Raw genomic sequence first — 23,420 nt, 5'->3', positions numbered from 1 at the left:
GTGGCCAGTGGCGCTCTGCTTGTTCAGCACATGGGTGAGAATGGGAGGAAGCTCACACCTGGGGCAAGGCTGGCCAGGAAGGAGTATACATGCAGGTAGTGCATCTAGGAGGCTTGGAGCACTCTGAAGATCTGCAGAAGGGGATGCCTGGTGGAGGAGCTGAGCAAGAGGAGGGAAGAGGGAGGCTGTCATCCTTCACTGAGATGAATGGTTCCAGCAACAGCCCGACAGGTAAACAGTGGGGCTGGGGCCAGACAGGGCCCCACCACACCCCTGCTGGCTCTGCACTGGTGACAACTCCTGTCAAGGCTTGATGGGAGGCTGCTGGTTGCTTCTGCCCCTCTTGCCCTGCTAGGGGGTGGGGTTTTACTCAAAGCTGGGGAGCCAGTGGATACTCTGTTGACTCCAGCTGCACGAGAGAGCCCAGGGGAGAGAGAAGAGAGGTTCTCCTTTCCTCCACTTCCATGGAAATTCAGGAGGACACTGGTCCTGTCAGATGTTCTGTGTTGGTCAATGCCCCCTTCCTCCAGGAAGTCCTCCCTGACCAGTGCTGTTTATCTCTGCTTCTATTCACCACCACTTCACACCCTCGCAGAAACCGATCTCCCAAGTGATGGCTCCGGCATCCACTGTCTGTCTCATTCACTCGACACTTGCACTGCTGTTTGTACAACTGAAGTCCAGTCTTCCCTCACCGGCTGTGTGGTCTGGTCTGCTCTAACCTTCGGTTGCTTTATCTACTTCATGGGAATATGAGGTAGATATTCTTTAAGGTGAACTTTGATCCTAGATCTGCCACTTCCTGTTTTGAACCTCAGCCTTGCATCTGGCAGATGGAGATCACAATGCTGGGGTCCGGATGAAGTGAGGCCCTCGTGTGAGGGGCTTGGTCCAGGGCAAAGACGGCAGGTACTTCCTGAGCGTTAGTGATTGCCTCTTGTGACCAGGTGAGCACAGGGTTCACAGGCTGCCCCTGGACAAGAACTCAAGTGTGAAGGTTCCTGCTCCAGTCTCTCTGAGTTGGGATAAGGAATCCAGGAGAGAAAAATGGGGTGTCTGCTACATTCTCCAAAACTCTGTTAACCCAATGACCTGTTTACCTTTTGATGCCCCCCTTCAGTGTTTTTGCACCCACTGAGTATCTGATTTTGTTTGCTCCACTTTTTCTTTGTTTTTTAGCTACTTAGCTTAAAGACATTCATGCGTGATTTGGGGGTGATTAAATAAGAATTTCTTAACTACACAGTGTTTTGGTAGGAGACGGGTACCCCTTTAAACTTTATAAATTTACTTTGGAACACTTCAACACAATCTTTCTAGTTTTTTAGAGTTTAAAATCAAGTCACCAAAAGTAATTTTAGTTAATTAACCTTAAAGTGCATTATTATTTGAGGGAATTTTCAGTTTCGTTTTTAGTTTCAAGACAACTAAAGAGCTGTAAAACTACCCCCAAAGTAGGATTCACTGTAACAGGCAAAAGGCTCAAATGTTCAGGCATTTGTACTGAGGACAGAGGCTGCCTCCTTCCCCCCAGGGGCTGATTTGGGGTCCTGAGGGGAGCTGTCAGGACATCCCAAGAATTGAAACTTGGGACCAAAGAGAAGGGTTACTGTGGTCTCCCAGTTGTTCCCTCAAACTTTGCAGGGCAGGGCAAATTAGAGTTGGGGGTGAAAACTATAGGTACAAGTCACTTAGGTGGGGACAGAGAAGACCAAAGTCTGAACAGAACTATAGCAGCATCCTTACATCTCATTCCTTCATCCATCCATCCATCCATCCATCCATCCATCCATCCATCCACCCATCCAGTCAAATTTGTTCACCCACCACCCTATCATCCCTCCAGTCTGTCCATCCACTCAACCACCCACCCACCCATTCATCCGTCCATCCATCCATCCATCCATCCAGTCAAATTTGTTCACCCACCACCTTGTCATCCCTCTAGTCTAACTATCCACTCAATCACCCACCCATCCATCCATCCATTCATCCAGTCAAGTTTGTTCACCCACCACCCTTTCATCCCTCCAGTCTATCCATCCACTCAACCACTCAATTACCCATCCATCCATCCATCCATCCATCCATTCATCCATCCATCCACTTAATCACTCATTTATCCATTTACCCATCAGTCATCCATCCATCCATCCATCCATCCATCCATCCATCCATCCATCCACTCAATCACCCATCCATCCATCCTTCCATCCATCCATCCATCCACTCAATCATCTATCCATCCATCCATCCACTCAGTCATCCATCCATCCATCCATCCATCCATCCATCCATCCATCCATCACTCAATTATCCATCCATCCATCCATCCACCCACCCACTCACTGATCCATCCATCCATCCAATCACTCATCCACCCACCCATCCATCCATCCAGTGAATACGTTTTTTTAAAGAGCAAAATAGAAGTAACAGTAAGACCCCTGGGGTAGGTAAAAACAGAGAGTTTGAGGATTTGAAAGAGGAACCACGTGACTGAAAGTGTTGAGTAAAAAGCAAAGGGAGGGAAATCTGTTTGGGAACCCGGTAGGGACCAGGTAGTGCTGGACCTTATGGGGCCTGAAGTCTGGGTCTGGGGCCTGAGGCCAAGCTGGTAGTGGGGTGGAGGTGAAAAGGAAGGCAGAAGCCACAGGAAGCCCAGACCCTGAGGTCTCTGCAGTAGCCTTGGTGCCACCACCAATGACCCAGCAGCCGTGGCAGAGGCAGGAGCTGGGACTGGGAGAAGAGGGTTGGGTTTGGAATCTGCAGACCTGGGTGTGTGTTGGGCTCTGCTTCTAATTGTCTGTATGACCTTCCCAGGCCTCAGTCTCCTCATCGACAAAATGGACATAATCTTTCTATTTCCTGGTTTGCTGGGAGAAGCAAATGATGTAATGGTTGGGAGATGCACAGGTGAGGTTATGAGAAGCCAAAGAAATCCAGGTACACCTGAAGCAGCAGGTGCAGGGAGAGGGCGGAGAATGTGGGCAACTTGCCTAAGTGGCCAGAAGGCAGAGGTGGAGTGTGCCCAGGCTCTCAGATTGCCCGGGGGCTCTAGCTGTGGGGCTGGAGCCTTCTGATAGCAAAAGATGGGCAGACAATTGTATTCAAAAGGGAAACTCTATACTTAACCCCACTTGCTCAGGGGAATGAGTGGGGAGTTTCATAATAGAAACCTTCTAAAAGGTTTCCATCCGTCCCTCTGCCCCTGCAGGTGGGAGCCACCACCTATAACTGTATGACTTGGATCCAGCTAGTAACCTCATCACAAAGTGAGGACAGCTGGGTGGCTGGGGGGTAAAGTAGAAAACATTCTTCTCTCCCCCAACCCTTGATTTGTTCCAGAAAAGTATTTAAGGCTGATGTAAAGTACCTGGCACACAGCAAGTGCTAATTCATCCAACAACATTCTCCAGAGGCCCTGAGTGGTCAGCCCTGTGCCCTCCCACCCGCCTTGGCCTGGCAGAGGCCCCGTTGCTCCTTTCCCCTGGGACTCAGTGGGTTTTGAGGAAAGTAGGAGCAGCGACTCAGGAGGAGAAGGCTGGGGCACCAGGCCCTGGCAGCTGCCCCCAGGATAATCTCTCAGAGATCTGAGCTGGGCCGGGACGCACTCAAGCGTGTGCTGGATTCGGGAGCATCCTGGAATCTGTGATGACTGTTTCTTTCCATCTACTCATGGCCTTTGCAAGCATTTGCTGAGCACAGGTTCTGGCTTCCCTAAGTGTGGAGGCCTGGCTGGGGGCCCTCGGGCCTCTGATTGGACTGAACACCTGGCTCACTAAGCTCAGGACTGGGGAGAGAGGGGTGAGTGAGGGTGGGAGGTGTTGTCCCAGACAGACAGGCAGACAGACAGACAGAGCTAAGATAGCCCCCAAGCTTAGTCACCGTTTCAACTTTTCACATCTGAACCCAAGACAGCAGATGTCAAACTCAGGCCCTGCCCAGACTCCCACACCCCCCTCCCCTCTCTGGGCCCCTCTCCATCCCCCACCCCTGCCTAGAGTTTATGGATGACTCCCAACCTTGCCCTGACACTGTGGGATCCTCACTTCCTGTGTTTATCTTGGAAAGGGATGGGGCTCTCTCCTCTCACCCACCCTGTCATCTGACAGACCCACCCCACGCAGGTTACAGCATGTACTCATGTGTGCACCACGAGTGTGTGTTTGTGCACATGGGCACGAGGGTGAACCAGGGCACGTGTGTGGGGCCAGGAAGCCTTGCTGTCCTTCTGGGGTCTATGGTGTTTGCGGGCTCTCACTCGTGTGGGTGCCTGAGTGTGTGTGGGGGGCATCACAGATGTTGGGCTCCTACCAGGTGTACCCTCAGCACCGCCCCTTTCTGTCCTCACTGCATCCCCATTAGAGATGGCCCCATTTTGCTGGGGAGGGAGATGAGGCTCATTGTGATGAGGTCATTGAAGCAGAGTCAGAGAGCTGCTGAGTGGGTGGAGGAGAGTCTAGAACACAAGACATTCCTTTTCTTTTTTATTTTTTTTTGAGACAGGGTTCCACTAACACCCAGGCTGGAGTGCAGTGGCATGATCTCAGCTCACTGCAACATCTGCCTCCCGGGTTCAAGCGATCCTCCCACCTCAGCCTCCCAAGTAGCTGGGATTACAGGTGTGAGTCACCATGCCCGGCTAATTTTGTATTTTTTGTAGGGATAGGGTTTCGCCATGTTACCCACACTGGTCTCGAACTCCTTGACTCAAGCCGTATGCCTGTCTCGGCCTCCCAAAGTGCTGGGATTGTAGGGGTGAGCCACTGGGCCCAGCACCCTTTCTTTTTCTTAATAGTTGTGTTATTTCTTCCCAATTAGAAAAATTAAAAGTACAAAGAAGAAAATGAAAATCACCCATAACTCTACTAGAGATAGCAGTTGTGAACATTTTTGTACATATGCTCCCAGACTTTCTTCATGCATACAAATACACAACTCGTTTACTTAAAAAAAATGGAATCATATAGGGAATCCGTCTTTTCTTCCCTCCTTCCCTCTCTCCCCTCTTCCCTCTTCATTCCCTCCTTCCTTTCTCCCTCCCTCCTTTCTTCCTTCTTTCCCTTTCTTCCTTCCTTCCTTCCTTCTTTCGTTCTTTCCCTCCCTCCTTCCTATTTTTCTTTTTTACTTTTTATTATAGAAAAACTCAGCTATACAAAAGTTTAAAGAATAGTGTAAAGAACCCCCAACAGACATTTTAAAACCTCCTCTCTTCTCTTCATCATATGAGCAAATAAACACTCGTGCCGTGACTTCTGTCCACCTATGAAGCCCTGACCGTCAGCCGTGTAGACCATGGGAGTCCCGAGGCATCGGTTTGTGTTTTATCTTGTTAAGGGCACGCAAGCTGCGCAGCTGTTTCTTCCCTTTCCATCCCCCGCTCCCCCAGACTCCACCAGCTGGTTATAAACACTCATTTCTGGTCTCCTGAGCACAGGAAGGGGCTGGCACAGGGTTTGGGGTGTTTAGTTTGGGGGCACTGCCTGTCAGAAGTCGCTGTCCTTGTCCCTGATTGCTTCCTCGGAAGGCATCCTTCAAAGGAGAATGACCTAGAGCAAGGGGCACGGAGGCTACGAAAGACCCTGCTCCTGGTGCCGTGTGGTGCCCAGACCAGCGTTTACAGTTCACCATCCACCACCCATCTTCCGCCTGCAACACAGGAGACGGTCCAAGTCCCTCCCCCTGGGAACACTGGTGGTCGCTCTGCAGACCAAGAGAAGGTCAGAGGGGTCCGTGGGTGGGGGCTGTGCAGAGAAAGCCCCCTCCCTCCCAGGCATCTCCCTTGGTGGCATCCCAGTCCCCACAGTGGCTCACCCTGTGGGGAGCTCTGGCTTTCTTCCCTCTGGGATGAATCCCTATCTTCCCCACCTGGAAGGAAATCTGCTCAGGGAGTGAACAGATGAATTCAGCCTTAAGTGTCACTGCCTGATGACCAGTTCTATGTCCTCCCCCATAGCGCTCACATGTGACATACGGGAGAGTCCCAAAGGTGAGCAAGGCTCCTGGGGACTCAGGTAGTCAGAGAGGCACGGTGTACAAGCAGACCGTGTCCAGGCTGCAGCTGAGATACACTCAGCCTCAGTCTCCTCATCTGCAAAATGGAAATAACCCTTGCCTTGCCTTATTGGGTAGCTGTGAGGATTAAATAAAGTCATATGTGGAAAATGCTTTGCTCCTGGGAAGAGCTAAACATCATTTGCTGTTATCATCAGAAGAGCTGATGCCTGGGTCCAGAGCAGTGAGTTGGTGGCAGAGCTAGCCCCATTTACCCAGAGGGCGCAAGGAACGCATCCTCATGGGGCCTTCACATAATCATTAAATCATTCAATAATCTATAAATGATAATAATTACAATTTAATTATCAACAATCTAATTGATAGGAAAATGTTAATTAAATCACCTGTAATCACTACAAAAAATGATTATAAAGTGTGCCAAGTACATTAGGAAAACAGAGGGCTGGATCGGAGAATGGATTGGGTCACCAGTCAGAGGCTCTTGGAGGAGGCATCATTCAATCCGAAACCTGAAGGCCGAGGAGGTCTCCGGAGGGTGCAGAGGAGAGCGTTCGGGCAGTGTGGGCAGTGTGTGCAGAGGCCCTGGGGTGGAGGGAGATGAGCTTGCTGAGTTTCAAGGAACAGAAGGAAGCCTGAGTGGCTGGAGTAGAGTGGGCAAGGCAGAGTCCCCAGGGGTGGTGCTGGAGGGGCTCCGGGGTCATTTGTCATCACCCTATCTGACTTTAGGCTCTGTCAAGGCCCCCTTCCTGGCATGCCAGCCCATTGCCCCTCGAAACAGGGCTCTCCGTTTCCTTTTGCCTCCCCCAGTACTTCATCTGAGGCTTTGCACCAGGGCCTCTGGAAGCCCTAGACCCATGGGTGGGCAGGAGCCTTCTGGCCTTCTCCAGACATCCCAGCCCTGACTTTGCCTTGACCACAATGTGCAGTGGGCCCAGGGCCAGGCCAGGGCTGGGGGAGGCCAGTTTCCCTCTTGCTTTCATCTGCAGGCAAGATCTCTTTCATCGCATCTGTTGTTTTTAGGCCATGTGCTGGGCTGTGGACAGTGAATGAGAGCTCAGGAACACACGCCTATAAATCTGCACAGAATGAAAGAAAGGTCCAAGAATCAGGGCGCCTGACGCCCCACGGGCCCTCCCCCTTCCCCTGTCCATCTGAGGACTCCCTGGAGTCTGATGTCAGGAGACAAGCTAGGAAAACTAAGGAACAGGGGTGGGTGGCAGAGAGATGAGACCTGGAAGGGAGCCTGGAAATATCAAACCCAGCACAAGACGAGTGGGGGACTCAGCACATTCGGCCAGAGCTAGACCAGAACCAGGGTCTCTGACGACGTTTCGTGAAGGACCTGAGCACCTCCTGGATGCGGGTCCTGGAAGGAAATGAACAATCACTGTGAGAAATGCCCCGACGTGGGATGGCCACCTGACAGAGCAGATCCAGGAACTCTGGGCCAGCTGGGTGACCTCGGGCAAGTCGAGACCTCCCTGAGCTTTTGTTCCTTCTCCTCTGCAAAATGTTTCTGCCAGTGATGTTGGGAGGTTCTGAAATCACATGAAACCACCTATGTTGAGGGGCTCCTGGAGCTGTTGTATCTGTGCAAGCCTCTGAATCCTGTTTTTAAATTATTTGATATTTTTTTAACCAGTCAGGCATGGGACTTCATCCTTGTAGGTACATCTCATTTCTGTCTAGCCTGAGTTAAAGGTGGAGGACTGGGAAACAGACTAACTCACATGACATAGAGCAAACAGTTCAGCATGAATCCTGCATCTGGTATCTCCTCCTATGCCTGCACAGATGGGCAGCTTACCACCAAACAAGGCTGCCGTTTTCCATGGTGAAATAGCACTGATGGGTTATAAAGTACCTCCCACACCAAGCTGCAGTCGGCTCTCACTCCTGACGCCGCTAGACCTGCAATAATCCTGGTTACTCACCCATTTTCATGGTGATCCTTCTAGAATCCTCCAGCCTTGCGTATGTTTCCCTGCCAGCTCCCAGAACCCAGGCTGACTCTAGTTTCTGAAACCTTTCTCATCTCTCTTGAGTTTTCTACAATGAGCAAGAGCTGCTTTTTCTATTTTTCAAATAGATTATATTATTTGTGACAACCAATCAATACAGAATGTAAGAAGAGGAAGTGAAAGTCTCCCTATTTTTCTCTCTCCAAACCTGGCTCCACGCAAGGCCCGCGGCACCTTCCTCCCGGCTTTTCTCTCCCTTCGGTTATGTATTGTTTGGAAGCACAGAATAGCCCCGAGAATGCAGCAGCCAGCACGGGGGAGGGGTTGAGAGCACAGGCACTGGAGCCTGCCTGTGGCCGGGACTTGAATCCTTACCCTGAACTTCAGTCTGCTCATCTGTAAAATGGGGTCATTAGGGAACCTGCCACACAGGGTCATTAGGAGGATCGAGGGAGTCCATGCACACAAAGCACTCAGACCGGTGCTGGGCGCACAGGAGCCATTATAGGCGTTTTGCTTTGTTTGTTTAATTAAAAACAAATGGCACCACACGTACATTTCATTCTGTAGATTGCATGTTCATCATGGACAGCTCTCTGTGGGAGCTCAGGTAGGCCTATCTCATCTTACCAACAGCTTTAGAGCTGTTGCGTGACCACACTCATGCTTTATCCACATTTAAGATCAGGAAAAGTCACTTTTAAGAAAGAACCCAAGGTGGGGTCCTTAGGCAGCCTTTCGCTGCTGTTGGTATCATTTCATACCAAGAAAATCCTTTGGTCCTCTCCTCGGTGGCCCATGGCGGCCCTGAGCCGGCCAGGCCAGCTCCAGGAAGTGGGAACCAGGCCCTGACCAAGAAGACAGCTGGGCCCAAGCAGGGTTTGTCCCCAGGGAGAGGGTGGGGACAGATGAGAAGTGACCAGGCTCCTTCTGGTGTGGCCAGAACCCCTCAGAGAGGATCATGTGGGCAGGGCTAGTCAGAGAAGGCTTCCTGGAGGAGGCAGGGTCTGAGTGAGGTCTTGAAGAGTAGGACGGAGCTGAACAGACAGAAGTGGGCTGGGGGAGAGGCACTCGTGGCAAAGACAAAGCTATTTGGGCTGGTGAGGAGTTAGGGTGTCTAGAGCCAAAGGGAAAAGGGGGAGGACCTTGAACACCAGGATGCATGTGGATTTGCCCTGCCAGCAGTGGGGAGCCGCAGAAAGTTCTGGATGATAACAAATGATAACACTCTGTGTGACCCTGAGAAGGCTCGAAGCCTCTCCAGGCCTCAGCTGCCTGTGGGTGCTGGAATAGACCCGAGGGAGGCAGAGGGGACTACTTAGGTGCAGGAATTTGGGATCAGGCCCTACTTCCTCTAATCAAGGGGACCCAGAAGCATGGGGGCAGTCCCAGAGGTCAGTCTCTGCCTTCAGATCCCCACTCCACAGAATTCAACGTTTCCTTTCCTTTTAACCTGCCGGCTTTCCAGGGAAATCTGATTTTGCAAACATGTTTTCTTAGCCAGGGGAAATGAGCACCATGCAAACAACGAAGATGGCTGTGTGTGATAAGGCGTGTGGCTGCTCCAGCACGGTCTGGAGGGAAAAGAGGGACTGGTCGCTGCCGGCTGCCTTAGGTGGAGCGAGGACATCAGGCCTCAGAATGTCTGAGCTGGAGGGGGCCTTGGGAAGTGTCTAGCCCTCAGATGGGAAAGTAGAGGCCCAGACAGGGAAGGGGCTTGCCAAGCCAGGACGGAGGGCCCGAGTCTGCTGGGGCTCATGCCCCACACTCAGCTGGAGGGCTGCAGTGGGACTCCCTTTCTTTCTGTAGCAGGCTGGGCCGGCTGAACCCATGCTGGGATTCCCAGTCTGGCTGATGGTGGCCCTGCTGGGTCCTCTCTGGTGGGGATTCACAGAGGTAGGGAGGAGCTGGGTACTTGAGGTTGAGAATGCGGGAGATGAGGGTGATGGGGGCAAAAGGTATGTCCCCTGCCCCACCTTGTTTTTGAGTCTTGATGAGAAAAGGACAGGGAAAGATGCAGCCCAAGCCATTGTCATGGAGACCATGCAAGACCCGGGGCTCTGGAAGGTCTGCCTTAGGGCCCAGGTGATAGTTTGCAAACTGGAGTTGGCCTAAGCCCACGGCTTGACCACCTCCACGGCGATGTGGCAAATGTGGTGCCTCCCTCGCCATGGCAAACGTGGCACCTGGAAGCTTCGGGTGACCAAGGTGGAGGGTGGCCACACCTGGTGCGGCATTTTTGCGGGAGCGTCTGTGGCCGATGCAGTCACCAGGCATCTCACCAAGAAGTGAAGAAAACTCCTAGCCGGGGGTTGGGCACCACTTGGGGGGCGCTGGGAGTAACTGGCCTTCCACCTGGGGCTGGGGAGGGGTGTTTGGAGGGGATGAGGTCTAAGAAACTTCTTCATCTGGATAGTAACATAAGTGTGACGTGGGTACCTACAGGCTGGTGAGGAATTCCAGTGAGTTGCCTGCCATCCTCCTGCACTCTGCAGCAGGGCCAGAGGCTCCAGGTCTGCTGGGAGGCCCCTCCATTCAGGAAAAACACACCTCCTTTGCCCCCTGGAACTGTGTTGGGAGTTTTCACAACCTGAGGGGGTTGGTGTTGGTTCCATTTTCGAGATAAGGAAACCGAATCTTCTAGGCTGCTGTGCAAGTGGCCTTGCGTGTGACTTTCCTTTCTTCCCAACAAGGTTGCGCTTTCTCTGGAAGCTGTTAATGGTGGAATTTTTGATGTTGCAACAGACTAAAAGCAAAGGATGTTGCTGGGCTATTTGTGCTCCTGGGGGCACCCACAGCTTCAGCTGAGCATCAGGAAAGAGTACCAGCTTCCTTTGCAGCCCCCCATTCCACCCCCATCAGTGACTGTGGGAACCAGGGATGTGGGGTGTTTTCCTACATGATTTCATCTTCCTGAGGACCATTCCACACAGAACAGGCTGCCCCCAGGGAGGCCCAGTCACTTCCCATCCCCGCTGTTCTTGGGCAGTAAGATGCCAAAGTCAGTTCAGTCAACATCTCGCACATGAGACTGGCATGACTGTAACATTCTGACCTGACTTAACCCTGGAAAGTGAACCAGGCACTTCCCTCTTCCCAGCCATTGTTCTTTCTAATCCTCTTTGGGCAACCTCTCTGAGCCTCAGTTTTCCCTGCTGTAAAATGGGGATTCATAGAGCCAATACCTCATAGGCCTGTTATCTTTCTCCATGGCCTGACATTGTCACTGAACAAATTCAGAGACAGAGGTTCAGCTGGGCGTGGTGGCTCACACCTGTAATCCCAGCACTTTGGGAGGCTGAGGCAGGTGGATCATATGAGGTCAGGAGTTCAAGACCAGCCTGGCTGACATGGGAAGACCCATGTCAGCCAGGTGGGTGACTAAAAATACAAAAAATTAGGTGGGTGCAGTGGCTCGTACCTGTAGTCCTAGCTACTCAGGAGGCTGAGGCAGGAGAATTGCTTGAACCCAGGAGGTGGAGATCATGTCACTGCATTCAAGTCTGGGTGACAGAGCAAGACTTGGTCTCAAAAAAAAAAAAAAAAAAAAAAAGAGGTGAAGGTTCACTTGCTTCCTATCCTATGAGCTCCCACTCAAGTCCCCCATGGGCTTCTCATCCAAGCCAGGACCACCAGCAGCCCACGAGAGACCATGCAGCTCTCTGGACCTGGATCCTGATACCTTTACTTACCCGATTACTTACCATGACCTCAGAAAAGTCCCGTAGCCTCTAAGTGCCTCAGTTTCCACATGAGTAGAATGGGGACAGTAATAGTACCCACCTCATAGGATAAAATGAAACTCAGCCCAGGGCCTAGTTTTCAATCGCTACATAGTACATGGCAACCATGAGTGCAGCTGGGAAGCACGGTGAATATGGGGAATGGAAAGTGTTTCATCCCCGGGGAGGCCACATCAATCTCACTTTATTAGATCATAAGTGCTTTTAACAAGGCAAACAGCAGAAGGCAGGCAGCCCGCCAGCCAGGGCCAACAACCCAAGTCCAGTTCTCCAAGACCCTGGACATCAAAACAACAACGCAAAAGGCCGAACATCAAAGAATGAACAGCAAGTCCAAACATTTCACTGTGCTCTTATCTTAATTAAAGCAAGTCATACTCAGAGTTTGGGATGACACAAGTTGAAAAGCAGGGTCTGGTTTTATTAGCTTTTGCTGACACCCACAGAGAAGTCTGTGACTTGCCCAAGGTCGCCCAGCACCCTGGGGCGAGAGTTGGGGTCCAAAACCAGACCTCAGCTGCTGGAGCCGGTGCGCCTTTCATAACCTCCCTGCCCCCACCCTAACCTGAGCTATAGGGACCCAGGGTGGTCATTTCAAGGGAGAAGTCTCCGTTCGTTCATCCAGCTATACATTGAATCGTGTTTATTGAAGGCCTTCTGCTTTCTAGGCACTGTTCTAGGCTCTGGGGATACAGCAATGAACAAGACAATCTAAAGGGGTGGGGAAAGCAGACATCAGTACATAATTATGTAGATAATCATAGTCACACATTACATAATGATGTTTTGGTCAACTCTGGATTGTGTATATGACCGTGGTCCTATAACATTATAATGGTGTGTTCATTTTGCAGACACCACCACCGTCAGGAGCCGTGTACTATCAGCCACGGTCAACCCCACAGTGTTCGTTGAGAAGATAAATTTCCAAAGACAGCAGAAAACTTTCGTGCTGTGAGCACTGGAGAGAAAGGATTTGGTTATAAGGGTTCCCGCTTTCACAGAATTATTCCAGGGTTTATGTGTCGGGGTGGTGACTTCACACGCCATAATGGCACCGGTGGCAAGTCCATCCACCGGGAGAAATTCGATGACGAGAATTTCATCCTGAAACATACAGGCCCTGGCATCTTGTCCATGGCAAATGCTGGACCCAACACAAACAGTTTCCAGTTTTTCATCTGCACTGCCAAGACAGAGTGTTTGGATGGCAAACCCGTCGTCTTTGGCAAGGTGAAAGAAGGCATGAATGTTATGGAGGCCATGGAGTGCTTTGGGTCCAGGAATGCAAGACCAGCAAGAAAATCACCATTGCTGACTGTGGACAACTCCAACAAATTTGACTTGTGTTTTATCTTCACCACCAGATCATTCCTTCTGTAGCTCGAGAGCACCCTCCACCCCATTTGCTCGCAGTATCCTAGAAACTTTGTGCTCTCGCTTAGTCCCCTTTGGGTTCCATGTTTTCCTTTTTCCCTTCTATGCTTAGCTGGATTGCAGAGTTAAGTTTATGATTATGAAATTAAAACTAAATAACAAAAAAAAAGATTGTAATGGTGCTGAAAAATTCCTATCATCTAGTGACGCCCTATCAATGCAACTCATTACCTTTTCCATATTTAGATGCACAAATACTTACCATTGTGTTACAGTTGCCTATAGTATTCTACACAATAACATGCAATACACGTTTGTAGTCCGGGAGCAGTAGGCTAAGCCATAGAGACCAGGAGTGTGGTATGGTGTACCATCTAGGTTTGTGTAAATGCACTCTATGAAGTTTGCACAATGACAAAATTGCCTGGGGATGCATTTCTCAGAACGTATCCCCATCATTACATGAGGCATGGCTGTATTTTGTTGCAATGGTAAATGCCATTTATTGTGTCCCTTCTTTCTGAATCTAGCCTTGACTGACAGATTTCAATGGAAGTGTTTGCTGTAATGCTTTCCAGGCCCAAAGCTACTTTCCGTTCTCCTGGGATGCTCATGTCTGAAACCCAGCTGCCATGGTACGAAGAAGCCCAAGCTGCCCCGTCGAGAGAACCAGGTGGGGAGAAACCAGTCAAGTCAGTCATCACTGCGGAGGGCAATCCCCCAGCCCCCGTCAGCCAGCCCTGGCTGCCACCTACTCCACAGGGAGGGGAGCGAGATCAGCTGGCTCTGCCCAGCCCTGCCCGAATTGCAAATTTATGAGCAAAACAAAGGATTGTTGTTTTGAAGCCATTCAGTTGTACAGTGGTTTGTTATGTAGCAATAGGCAACTAGAGCGCCACCTTTTACCCTCACAGAGTAGCATAGACCCAATTATGAGCCTCATTTTATAGACGAAGAAACTGAGGCTCAGAGAGGTAAAATGACAGGCTCAAAATAACGAGTGGCAAAGCAAGATTAAACGACGTCAACTTCTGTGTTTTTTCCATGCTACCCCTTTACCGTCAGCGCAACAGCAGGGCAACTGGGAGGTTTCCATGAACACCATTCTCACTCAAAAGCAGGAAACCCAAAGGGGGATTCTTGGGCATGGCGAAATAACTGGGGAGACAGTGGCTGAGCAGGGGAGCTTACAGCGGTCTTAGGGCCCTCCCGAGTATACCAGGTAGATGGGAGTCTGCTCGTTGTTTTATAAGCAGAGGCCACGGAGGCCTTTTGAGATGAGCAAACACAGGCTCGTTTGCCTGTTGAGGGCCTCTGTTTCCCCATCTGCGAAAGGGGGGTGGCAAAACCACCCCTGTCCTGCTCTAGCCGGTGCTGGAGATGAGCGGGCCCCTGGTCAGCCGCTAGCATTCCATTTTGAAAGAAATGAGTAATAGCGGAGACTCCCACAATGAGAATTTTTAATGCAAGAAAGTCCGTAGTAGGCAAGAGGGAGAGGGCAAAGCCCGCTCCTGAAAGCTTTGTAAGCAAAGCCCCTGCCAAACCGTGTTGCTTCTGAGGCCGGAAGCAGCATGAAAGATTCAACCGGGGAGGGAGGCGGGGGCTCTGATTCTGGTCCCAGCTCTGATCCTCACCTACTGTGTGACCTTGGGCAAGTCACCGTCCCTCTTTGGTCCTTGTATGTACAATGAGAGGATGGGCTGGCTGATCTGGAAGATGCTAACAGTGTCCAACAGGCAGGATGGACAAACCCAAAGAAACTGAGAAGCTTCTCTACCCCCCAACCCCAAAAGCTTGCAGAATTTAGCCCAGTCAGTGAGGAACCGATCAATCCCTTAGGCTGTTCTAGAGGCAGTGATGTAGGTGAGCCTCCAGGCAAATTCTTCTCCCCCTCCTCTCCTTCCTTCTCCATTGTCATCATTATTATTTATTTGCCTTTCAAATGGACCACCCGGAGCTCTTTATAAAGATAAAAATAGCATAATTCAAAGCCTCCACCAGCCACCCAATCCCATCTGTGTGATGGAGGGTTGCACACAATCACTTTGTTCCTCCCAACTCTGACTCCTTCAGGGTCTTATAAAATGAGAGCATGCACTTTCAACATTTAACTGAAGCTGACGAGGATGATGCCCATGCTGAGGGTGGTGGCTGTCATGTACCAGCACGGGCTCTGTGCCACACTGTGTATAGCATGGTCTCATGTGCTCTTCTCAATAACCTTACAATGTAGTCAACCATCATTACTTTTTTTTTCTTTCTTCCTTTTTTTCTACAGAGACAGGAGCTTGCTGTGTCACTCAGGCTAGAGTGCAGTGGCATGATCATGGCTCACTGCAGCCTCATCCGCCCAGGCTCGTGATCCTCCCAAGGAGCTGAAACTATAGGCATGCACCATCACATCTGGCTAACTCTACTTTTTTGTAGGGACGGGGTCTCCCTATCTTGCCCAGGCTGGTCTCGAACTCCCGAACTCAGGGGATCCATCCACTTCAGCCTCCCAAAGTGCTGGGATTACTGGCATGAGCTACCACATCCAGCCCCATTACTACTTTTACACAGATGAAGAAACTGAGGCCTACAGAGGGAAAGTAACTTGTCCAGGGTTGCAGAATTAGTGACTGGGATTCAGACCCATGCATCCTGACTCCAGAGCCTCGATTCTGAATTATTAGGCTATTTTGCTTCCCAGCAGCAGCAACAACAACAACTACTACTATTACTATTACCCACTACTATTTCACTGAGCACTTATTATGTGCTAGGCATGGAGCTCAGGGTTTTAATTCTGTTCTAGCAAATCCATGCTGCAGAACAAATCAATCCAAAGTTGATTAGAACAATGAGTTATATGTTTGTGTTCATGCGTCTGTAATTTGGACGGGGCTCAGTGGAGACTACTCATCTCTGCCTCAGCTGGGATGATTCCAAATGCCTGGAAGAGCTGGGGCCTGGCTGGGTCCCTCCCTCCCTCTCTTCCTGCAGGTCAGGGCCTCCACGTGACCTTGCCAGTATGGAGTCCCCAGGGTCATCAGTTTCTTTTCTTTTTTCTTTCTTTCTTTCTTTTTTTTTTTTTTTTTTTTTTTTTTTTTTTTTTTTTTTTTTTTTTTTTGTGAGACAGACAGAGTTTCACTCTTGTTGCCAGGCTGGAGTGTAGTGGCACGATCTCGGCTCACCGCAACCTCTACCTCCCAGGTTCAAGTGATTATTCCGCCTCAGCCTCCCAAGTAGCTGGGATTACACGTGTGCACCACCATGCCCAGCTAATTTTGCATTTTTAGTAGAGATGGGGTTTCTCCATGTTGGTCAGGCTGGTTTCAAACTCCCGAACTCAGGTGATCTGCCTACCTCTGCCCTCAAAGGGCTGGGATTACATGTGTGAGGGTCATCTCTTTCTTCAATGGTGGCTGGGGTCTCCTAGAGACTAACACAGAAGCAGCAAGGTCCTTCTGCCCTGTCCTTGGAGGGCAGCGGCGTCACTCCTGCTGCATTCTGTTGGCTACAAACAAGCATAACGTGGGTCCAGATGCCAGCGGGATGGGAAGTGAATCCCCCCCATCTCAGTAAGAAGCTTGTCAAAGGACTGATGGCCATCTTCAACTCACTACACTTATGTTCTCATTTAAGAACATTTACAGCCGGGCGTGGTGGCTCATGCCTGTAATCCCAGCACTTTGGGAGGCCAAAGCAGGTGGATCACAAGGTCAGGAGATCAAGACCACGGTGAAACTCCGTCTCTACTAAAAATACAAAAAATTAGCCGGGCGCGGTGATGGGTGCCTGTAGTCCCAGTTTCTCAGGAGGCTGAGGCAGGAGAATGCTGTGAACCCGGGAGGCGGAGCTTGCAGTGAGCTGAGATTGCGCCACTGCACTCTAGCCTGGGTGACAGAGCGAGACTCTGTCTCAAAAAAAAAAAAGAACGTTTACAGTAATCTATGGGATCCATTTATCCACTCACATCCTTTGAGCACCTACTGTGTGCCTGACACTGCTGAAGGCCCTGGAAGACAGCAATGAATGTGAATGTCATTACACACACTTTACAGATGAGGCGATGAAGACTTGCAGGGGTCTCAGGGACCAGCCCTTTCCCTGTAGACCCTCACGAGTTCTTTACAGCGAGCTCATAAGGCTGGTACTGAGACGGCCAGCCTTGAAGTGGAGGAGCGAGATCGCATGCTGGCCAGGCACTTGCTCAGCAGCCCGTCCTGCCTTGCCTTGGTGAGTCCCAAGGCTGCACTTCACTGTGACAGGGATGCATGGGTCCCACCAGACTTGGGGGGCATCCTGCAGGAGGGGCCAGGCTCATAGAGAAGAAGCCCTCGGTGCTGTTCAAATGCCAGCCCTGATACAAGCGAGGGAGGGCGGGTTGCCTGAGGGCGGGAAGCGGTGAGGGAGCCGGGATAATGGCCCAGCCTGAACCTGTCGCCACGGCAACCGCAGGGGCCGTCTGGAGCCAGCAGCCTGCCAGGCCTTGGCCCCACAAAGCCCGAGAGGGAGGCAGAGGGGGCGGGCCCGGTGGGGCATAAATCAGGGAGTTCTATGCCCCTGACTCCAGGCAGACGATTTATGGGACTACTCCAAGCCCATGAGATGCACAGGGGAGAGCTGAGAGGGTCTCCCTGTTCCCACCGCCCCTGGGGCCCCTGCTTAGACTGGGGTGCGGGTGCGGGGTGGGCAGGAAGAGGCCCCTCCAGGCCACCCTCAGCGCTGCCAGAGGCCCCTGCCCCCACCCGTCCTATAAGATACCTCTGTGCCCGCTGTACCAGCGTGCGGCCCCCACACCAACAGCAAAAGCCTCAAGAAAGAGATACCCCTAAATTCTTGAAACACAGGCTGATATTTTCTATCTTATTCTGTTCTATTCCTTTTTAAAAATGCTGGTCACAACTCACTAAATTAATGTCATGACTCATTCATGGTTTGTGACCTGCACTGATCCAAAGGAAGCCAGAGGGGGAAACTGAGGCTCACCGACTCCCTCCCCTCACACACAACTGGAGCAGACTTATATGCATCAATCAGCTTCTCCAGTCTCCCCACACACCTGGCTCTGCCTCGGGGCCCAAGCTTGTTCCCCACCATCCATTATAGCCTTTCAAGATGGAACCAGCTTCCTTGGAAGGCAATGAGCTCCCCATCTCTGGAGTCATCCAAACAAAAGTTGAATGACCACCTGCTGGGTGCTTCAGGGGATCCGAGCATCCCTTAGAGAGAGGCCAGACTAATGCCTCTGAGCCTATACGGGGTGGGAGGCAGGAAACGCTGGCTACTTTGCCCACATAGGGGCTGAGCCATGGACAGGATGGGAGAGAGGCTGCAGGCCAGCCGGCCCCTCTGGAGGGGGCTCAGAGCTTCAGGCTGGCTCAGACAGACAAGAGGCAAAGATGGTATCAAGAAGGTGACTGGCCAGGGATGGTGGCTCACACCTGCAATCTACCTCAGTACTTTGGGAGGCCGAGGCCAGAGGATCGTTTGAGCCTGGGAGTTCAAGACTGAAGTGAGCTATGATTGCACCACTGCACTCCAGCCTGGGTGACAGGTGAGACCCTGTCTCAAAAAAGAAGGTGAGTATGCCTGATGGGAGCTTGGCAGAGACAACAGGGACCACTTAAGAGGTCCCAGCACCCAGCCCCCTTCCTCCTGGCCCCTTTGCACTCCCTGCCCAGACCAGCAGGGGGCTGTGCCTTCCCTGGCTCCGCCCCTAGTCCTGGAACAATGTTCCCAGCCCTACAATCACCGTTTCCCCCCTATCTCCTGCCTCTCTCAGCTGTCTATCTCCAGAAACAAGTTCCTCTTAACCAGGTGGTGCTGAGATGCTAAGAATGACTGATGACGGATGACGGCGTTTCAGTACAGCACAGAGGCCTTCTGCTCCAGACTCAGACAGACCCGGATCACAGGCCCCGCTCTGCCACTCACCTGTGTGTGACCTTGAGCAAAAGCCTTGACCTCTCCCAGCCATTTTAGTTAATAACATGAGGCTATCATATCTACCTTGTGATCATTGATAAGGGAAGACATCCAGGGTATATTAAGTTAAAAGGGCAAATATGTTCCCATGTTTGTTAAAAACAAAAACAAAAGCAAACCCTTTTATTTATATGTTCGCTATACATGCAAAACCTTGGAAGGAAACGCCCCAAACAGGTGTAGAAGGGTCATGGAGGGGGAGAGGTGGATGATTTTCGTTTCCTACTCTATACACTCTTTGAATTGTTTTTTTTGTTGTTGTTGTTGTTGTTTTGTTTTCCTGTGACGGAGTCTTGCTCTGTCATTCAGGCTGGAGTGCAGTGACGTGATCTCGGCTCAGGCAACCTCCGCCTCCCGGGTTCAAGCGATTCTTCTGCCTCAGCCTCCCAAGTAGCTGGGATTACAAGCACACGCCACCACACTTGGCTAATTTTTGTATCTTTAGTAGAGACAGGGTTTCACCATCTTGGCCAGGCTGATCTCGATCTCCTGACCTCATGATCTGCCTGCCTCGGCCTCCCAAAGTGCTGGGATTACAGGCATGAGCCACAGCTCCTGGCCTGAAAAATTTTAAACCAATAAGCATGTACTAATTTTGTAACCAAAAAATAGAAATTAAAAACAATCTAACCTCAGCCCCCATTCTTGCTATGAGGACCTAAAGGGTAAATGCATACAGAAGGCTGGTGGTGGCGGGGGTGGGAGGCAGCCCAGCCCCCACCTTCTCATTCATTTTTTTCTCTTCAGGGGTCTTGTTCATTCCCAGTTTGTATGTTTTATAAACTGGTAAATTAAAGATGTGTAAAGATGTATTAGTGTTATTCCAATTAATTGGACACCAATGACTCTCCTTCACCCCAGAAAGCATTTGTTGACCACTGTCCAGCCTCCCACAGGAGTGAACAGTGGAAATCCAAGGACAGAGGGATTTGCACCTCCCTTTAGCGACCCCCACTCCCTTTAGGGACCCCCAAGGAAAAGGCAGCCTTTAATTTCACACCAGTCTCAAGAAGCGCATGCAGTTATGATGGCCATCTTACAGCGTGAGAAAGTGAGGTTCAGCGCTAACGCCTGGTCCAAGGTCAAAGGCTTGTAAGGGGTGGGCACAGGGGAGTCCAAGTCCTTCTCACTCTGACTCCTGTGCCCAGGGCCTCACAGGGCTTCCCTCAGACCAGGAAGTGGAGTGACTGGGTGGCTGGAGAGCAGCGCCAGGGACAGAAGCTTGACATGGAAGGAGTGAAGTCAGTTCCTGCCAGCCTCCTCCGCAGCAGGCCCACGCCGGGTCCTCTTGCTCATTCCATCTTCACGGTGGCCCTCCATCCCCTCAGCGCCTCCACACTGACTGTTCCCTGGCCTGGAACGCTCTTCCACCAGATGTCTGAATTTTTGATTTTCTTAATGTGCAGGTCTCACTCCCAGAGGCTACTTCCTCAGAGAAGCCTGTTCTGACCATCCAGGAGGAATGAATGCCATCCCTGTGTCCTCCAGGGACCTTGGCCAACCACCTACTGCTGTGTGTTCCCTGCCTGCTTTGTTGGGCATTATCCGCTGCCTTGGGGCTTGCTAGGTCACCATTTGCCTCCCTCTCTGAGTATCAGGTGGGGAGCTGCACCCCATGTATTTAGAAGGTGCCTGCGCCACGCTGTAGGCCCTCAGTAAAGACCCGACGGACACTGTTGCTGGTCCACCCACACCCCCTCAGCACCCCCTTCCTGACTCCCAACATTCCCAACTGGCAGCAACTGCAATTCTCACCTGGGGGCTTTTCGGCAGCCCGAGCCTGCCTTGTCCACACATTACTCAGACCAGAAGTTTCAGGGGTGGGTGCTCCCCAGGAGAACCCTTCAGGCAAGGACAGACGGAAGCTGGTGAAAAAGACCCCAGCCTGAGCTGGGGTAACTCCGAGGCATGATGCCCCCGTCTCCTTGAGCAACCCCGAGGGACCAGGCCTCAGTTTCCCACATTGGAATCTTCTATACATGCACACTGCCCTATGTTGACTCTCTCCCCTTCTCTTCTAGTGTCCTAGGGCTGCCGTAGCAAACTTCCACAAACAAGGTAGCTTAAAGCAACAGAAATGGACTCTCTCATAGTTCAGGAGGGTAGAAGTCTGAAGTCAAGATGCTAGCAGGCTTGGTTCCTTCTTGGGGGCTCAGAGGGAGAATCTGTTCCACACCTCTCAACTTCCGGTGTTTGCTGGCAATCCTGGGCGCTCCTTGGCTCATGTCAGCATCTTGCCATCTCCCTCCATCATCACATGGTGTCCCCCATGTGTGTCCCTGTGCCTTCACATGTCTCCCTACCCTCCCTGTGTGGCGATGAGCCCCAATTCCCTTCATTCGATAAGGACACCGGTCACTGGATCAGGGCCTACGCTAACCCAATATGACCTCAACTTGATCGCGTCTGCAAGACCCTATTTTCAAGTACAGGGTCACATTCCCAGGTGTCAGAAGTTAGGACTCTTTGTGTGGGGAACACACGATTCAATTTGCAACACCTTCCCCATCTCAATCTTCTCATCCCCAAGGTCCTTCCGGAGCCTCCCTTCCAAACTACTTCACGCGAATCCTTGTCTCCAGTCTGCTTCCAGGGAAGCCCAGCCGAAGACAAAATATCTGTGGAATACATGAATGCATGAATGAATGTTCCTGACAGAGGAGGAAGCTGAAACTCACAGGGGTGACAGCCGTTGCTCAGGATATCTGAGCTGGGATTTAACTCAAGTTCACCTGTTTCCAAAGCCCCCCAAGAAGAGAGACTATGGAGAGCTGCCTATTAACATCATGGTTGCTTTGAAAGGTAGTGAGTTCCCCAGCTGGGCACAGTGGCTCACGCCTGTAATCCCAGCACTTTGGGAGCCCAAGGTGGGCAGATCACCTGAGGTCAGGAGTTCGAGACCAGCCTGGCCAATATGGTGAAACCCTATCTCTACTAAAAATACAAACATTAACCAGGCATGGTGGCAGGCGCCTGTAGTCCCAGCTACTCGGGAGGCTGAGGCAAGAAAATTGCTTGAATCTGGGAGGTGGAGGTTGCAGTGAGCTGAGATGGCACCACTGCACTCCAGCCTGGGCAACAAAGTGAGATTCTGTCTCGAAAGAAAGAAAGAAAGAAAGAAAGAAAGAAAGAAAGAAAGAAAGAAAAAGAAAGAAAGAAAGAAAGAAAGAAAGAAAGAAAGAAAGAAAGAAAGAAAGAGAGAGAGAGAGAGAGAGAGAGAGAGAGAGAGAGAGAGGAAGGAAGGAAGGAAGGAAGGAAGGAAGGAAGGAAGGAAGGAAGGAAGGAAGGAGAGAGAAAGGAAGGAAGGAAGGAAGGAAGGAAGGAGAGGGAAAGGAAGGAAGGAAGGAAGGAAGGAAGGGAGGGAGGAAGGAAGGAAGGAAGGAAGGAGGGAGGAAGGAAGGAAGGAAGGAAGGAAGGAAGGAAGGAAGGAAGGAAGGAAGGAAGGAAGGAAGGAAAGGAAAGAAAAGAAAAGAAGTGCATTCTCCATCCCTGGAAGGCTGCAACCAGAGACTGCTCAGGGGATCCCTGCACAAGGCTGAGAGTTGGCTTGGGTGACTTCAAAGGCCCTGCTGGCCCTGACATCCGAATCTACATTTTCAAAGCATGTGGTCAAACATCCAGGCCTCAGGGTCACAAGCAGAATAACCTTCCCCTGACCTCCCCAGAGCCTCTCAGCAAAGCCAAGTTTGTCCAGAATCAGCTTTAATTTGATGTCTCTTCTTCTCGTTTATTAAAGGGACACAAAAGAGAGAAAACCACTTGAATGGTCCTCCAGGCGGACTGGCTATAAATGTCTTCATAAGAAGGGCCCAGCCTGGACTTTGGTGCCCAGCAATTACGGCTGCCGTGCACCCCACCCAGACGAGCAGCCTGAGGCACCTCTTTGGTCTTCTCCTTGCCCAGGCAGGTCACAGCCAGCAAGAGTCCCTCTAGGAGAAGAGGCCAATGACCCCAAAGGGCCAGCTACCTAGCAACTCAAAAAGCACACCCAGCTACTCTTGTCCAGCGCAGGGATAGCGTGGCTGTGGGGGGCATGTTCCCCCCAGTTGCCACAAGGCCACAGCAAGCTCAGCTGGGAGAGTGTGGAGGAAGGAGGGTCATCGGTGAGTTCTCGTACACAAAGCACCCCGCACCATTTCAGTTTCCATACGAGACTCTAGCCTTCCACAGAAGAGGGGAGGAAAGCGTTGGCTCCCCAATTTCCTCCTCAAGAGCCGTGCACAGCTCTCTGCTGCCTCATGAACACAGCCCCAGTCCCCAGTCTGGGAGAGGAACAGATAGAGTTAGAGAGACCTAACAGAACAGAACAGTGGCGACAAGCACAGACTCTGGTTCAAATCCCAGC

At 51.2% G+C, this 23,420-nt stretch overlaps 1 protein-coding gene across 3 annotated transcripts in view; it reads right to left on the bottom strand.

The window, feature by feature from the left end:
- The window catches only part of C1QA (complement C1q A chain), a 431,051-nt gene that overhangs the window by 303,245 nt on the left and 104,386 nt on the right, over window positions 1-23,420 (bottom strand). The window contains exon 1 of one of the 3 annotated variants that reach the window (XM_050792685.1): window positions 16,654-16,657. The exons of the other annotated variants lie outside the window; for them this stretch is intronic. The gene's annotated coding sequence lies outside the window, so the exon portion shown is untranslated. Of the gene's footprint in view, window positions 1-16,653; window positions 16,658-23,420 lie in introns of those variants that run through there. 3 annotated transcript variants of the gene reach the window in all.

The sequence above is a fragment of the Macaca thibetana genome, chromosome 1, assembly GCF_024542745.1.
Source record: "Macaca thibetana thibetana isolate TM-01 chromosome 1, ASM2454274v1, whole genome shotgun sequence".
Taxonomy (NCBI): domain Eukaryota; kingdom Metazoa; phylum Chordata; class Mammalia; order Primates; family Cercopithecidae; genus Macaca; species Macaca thibetana.
The sequence above is the reverse complement of the archived record's forward strand: the minus strand, read 5'-3'. Positions and strand labels throughout refer to the sequence as shown.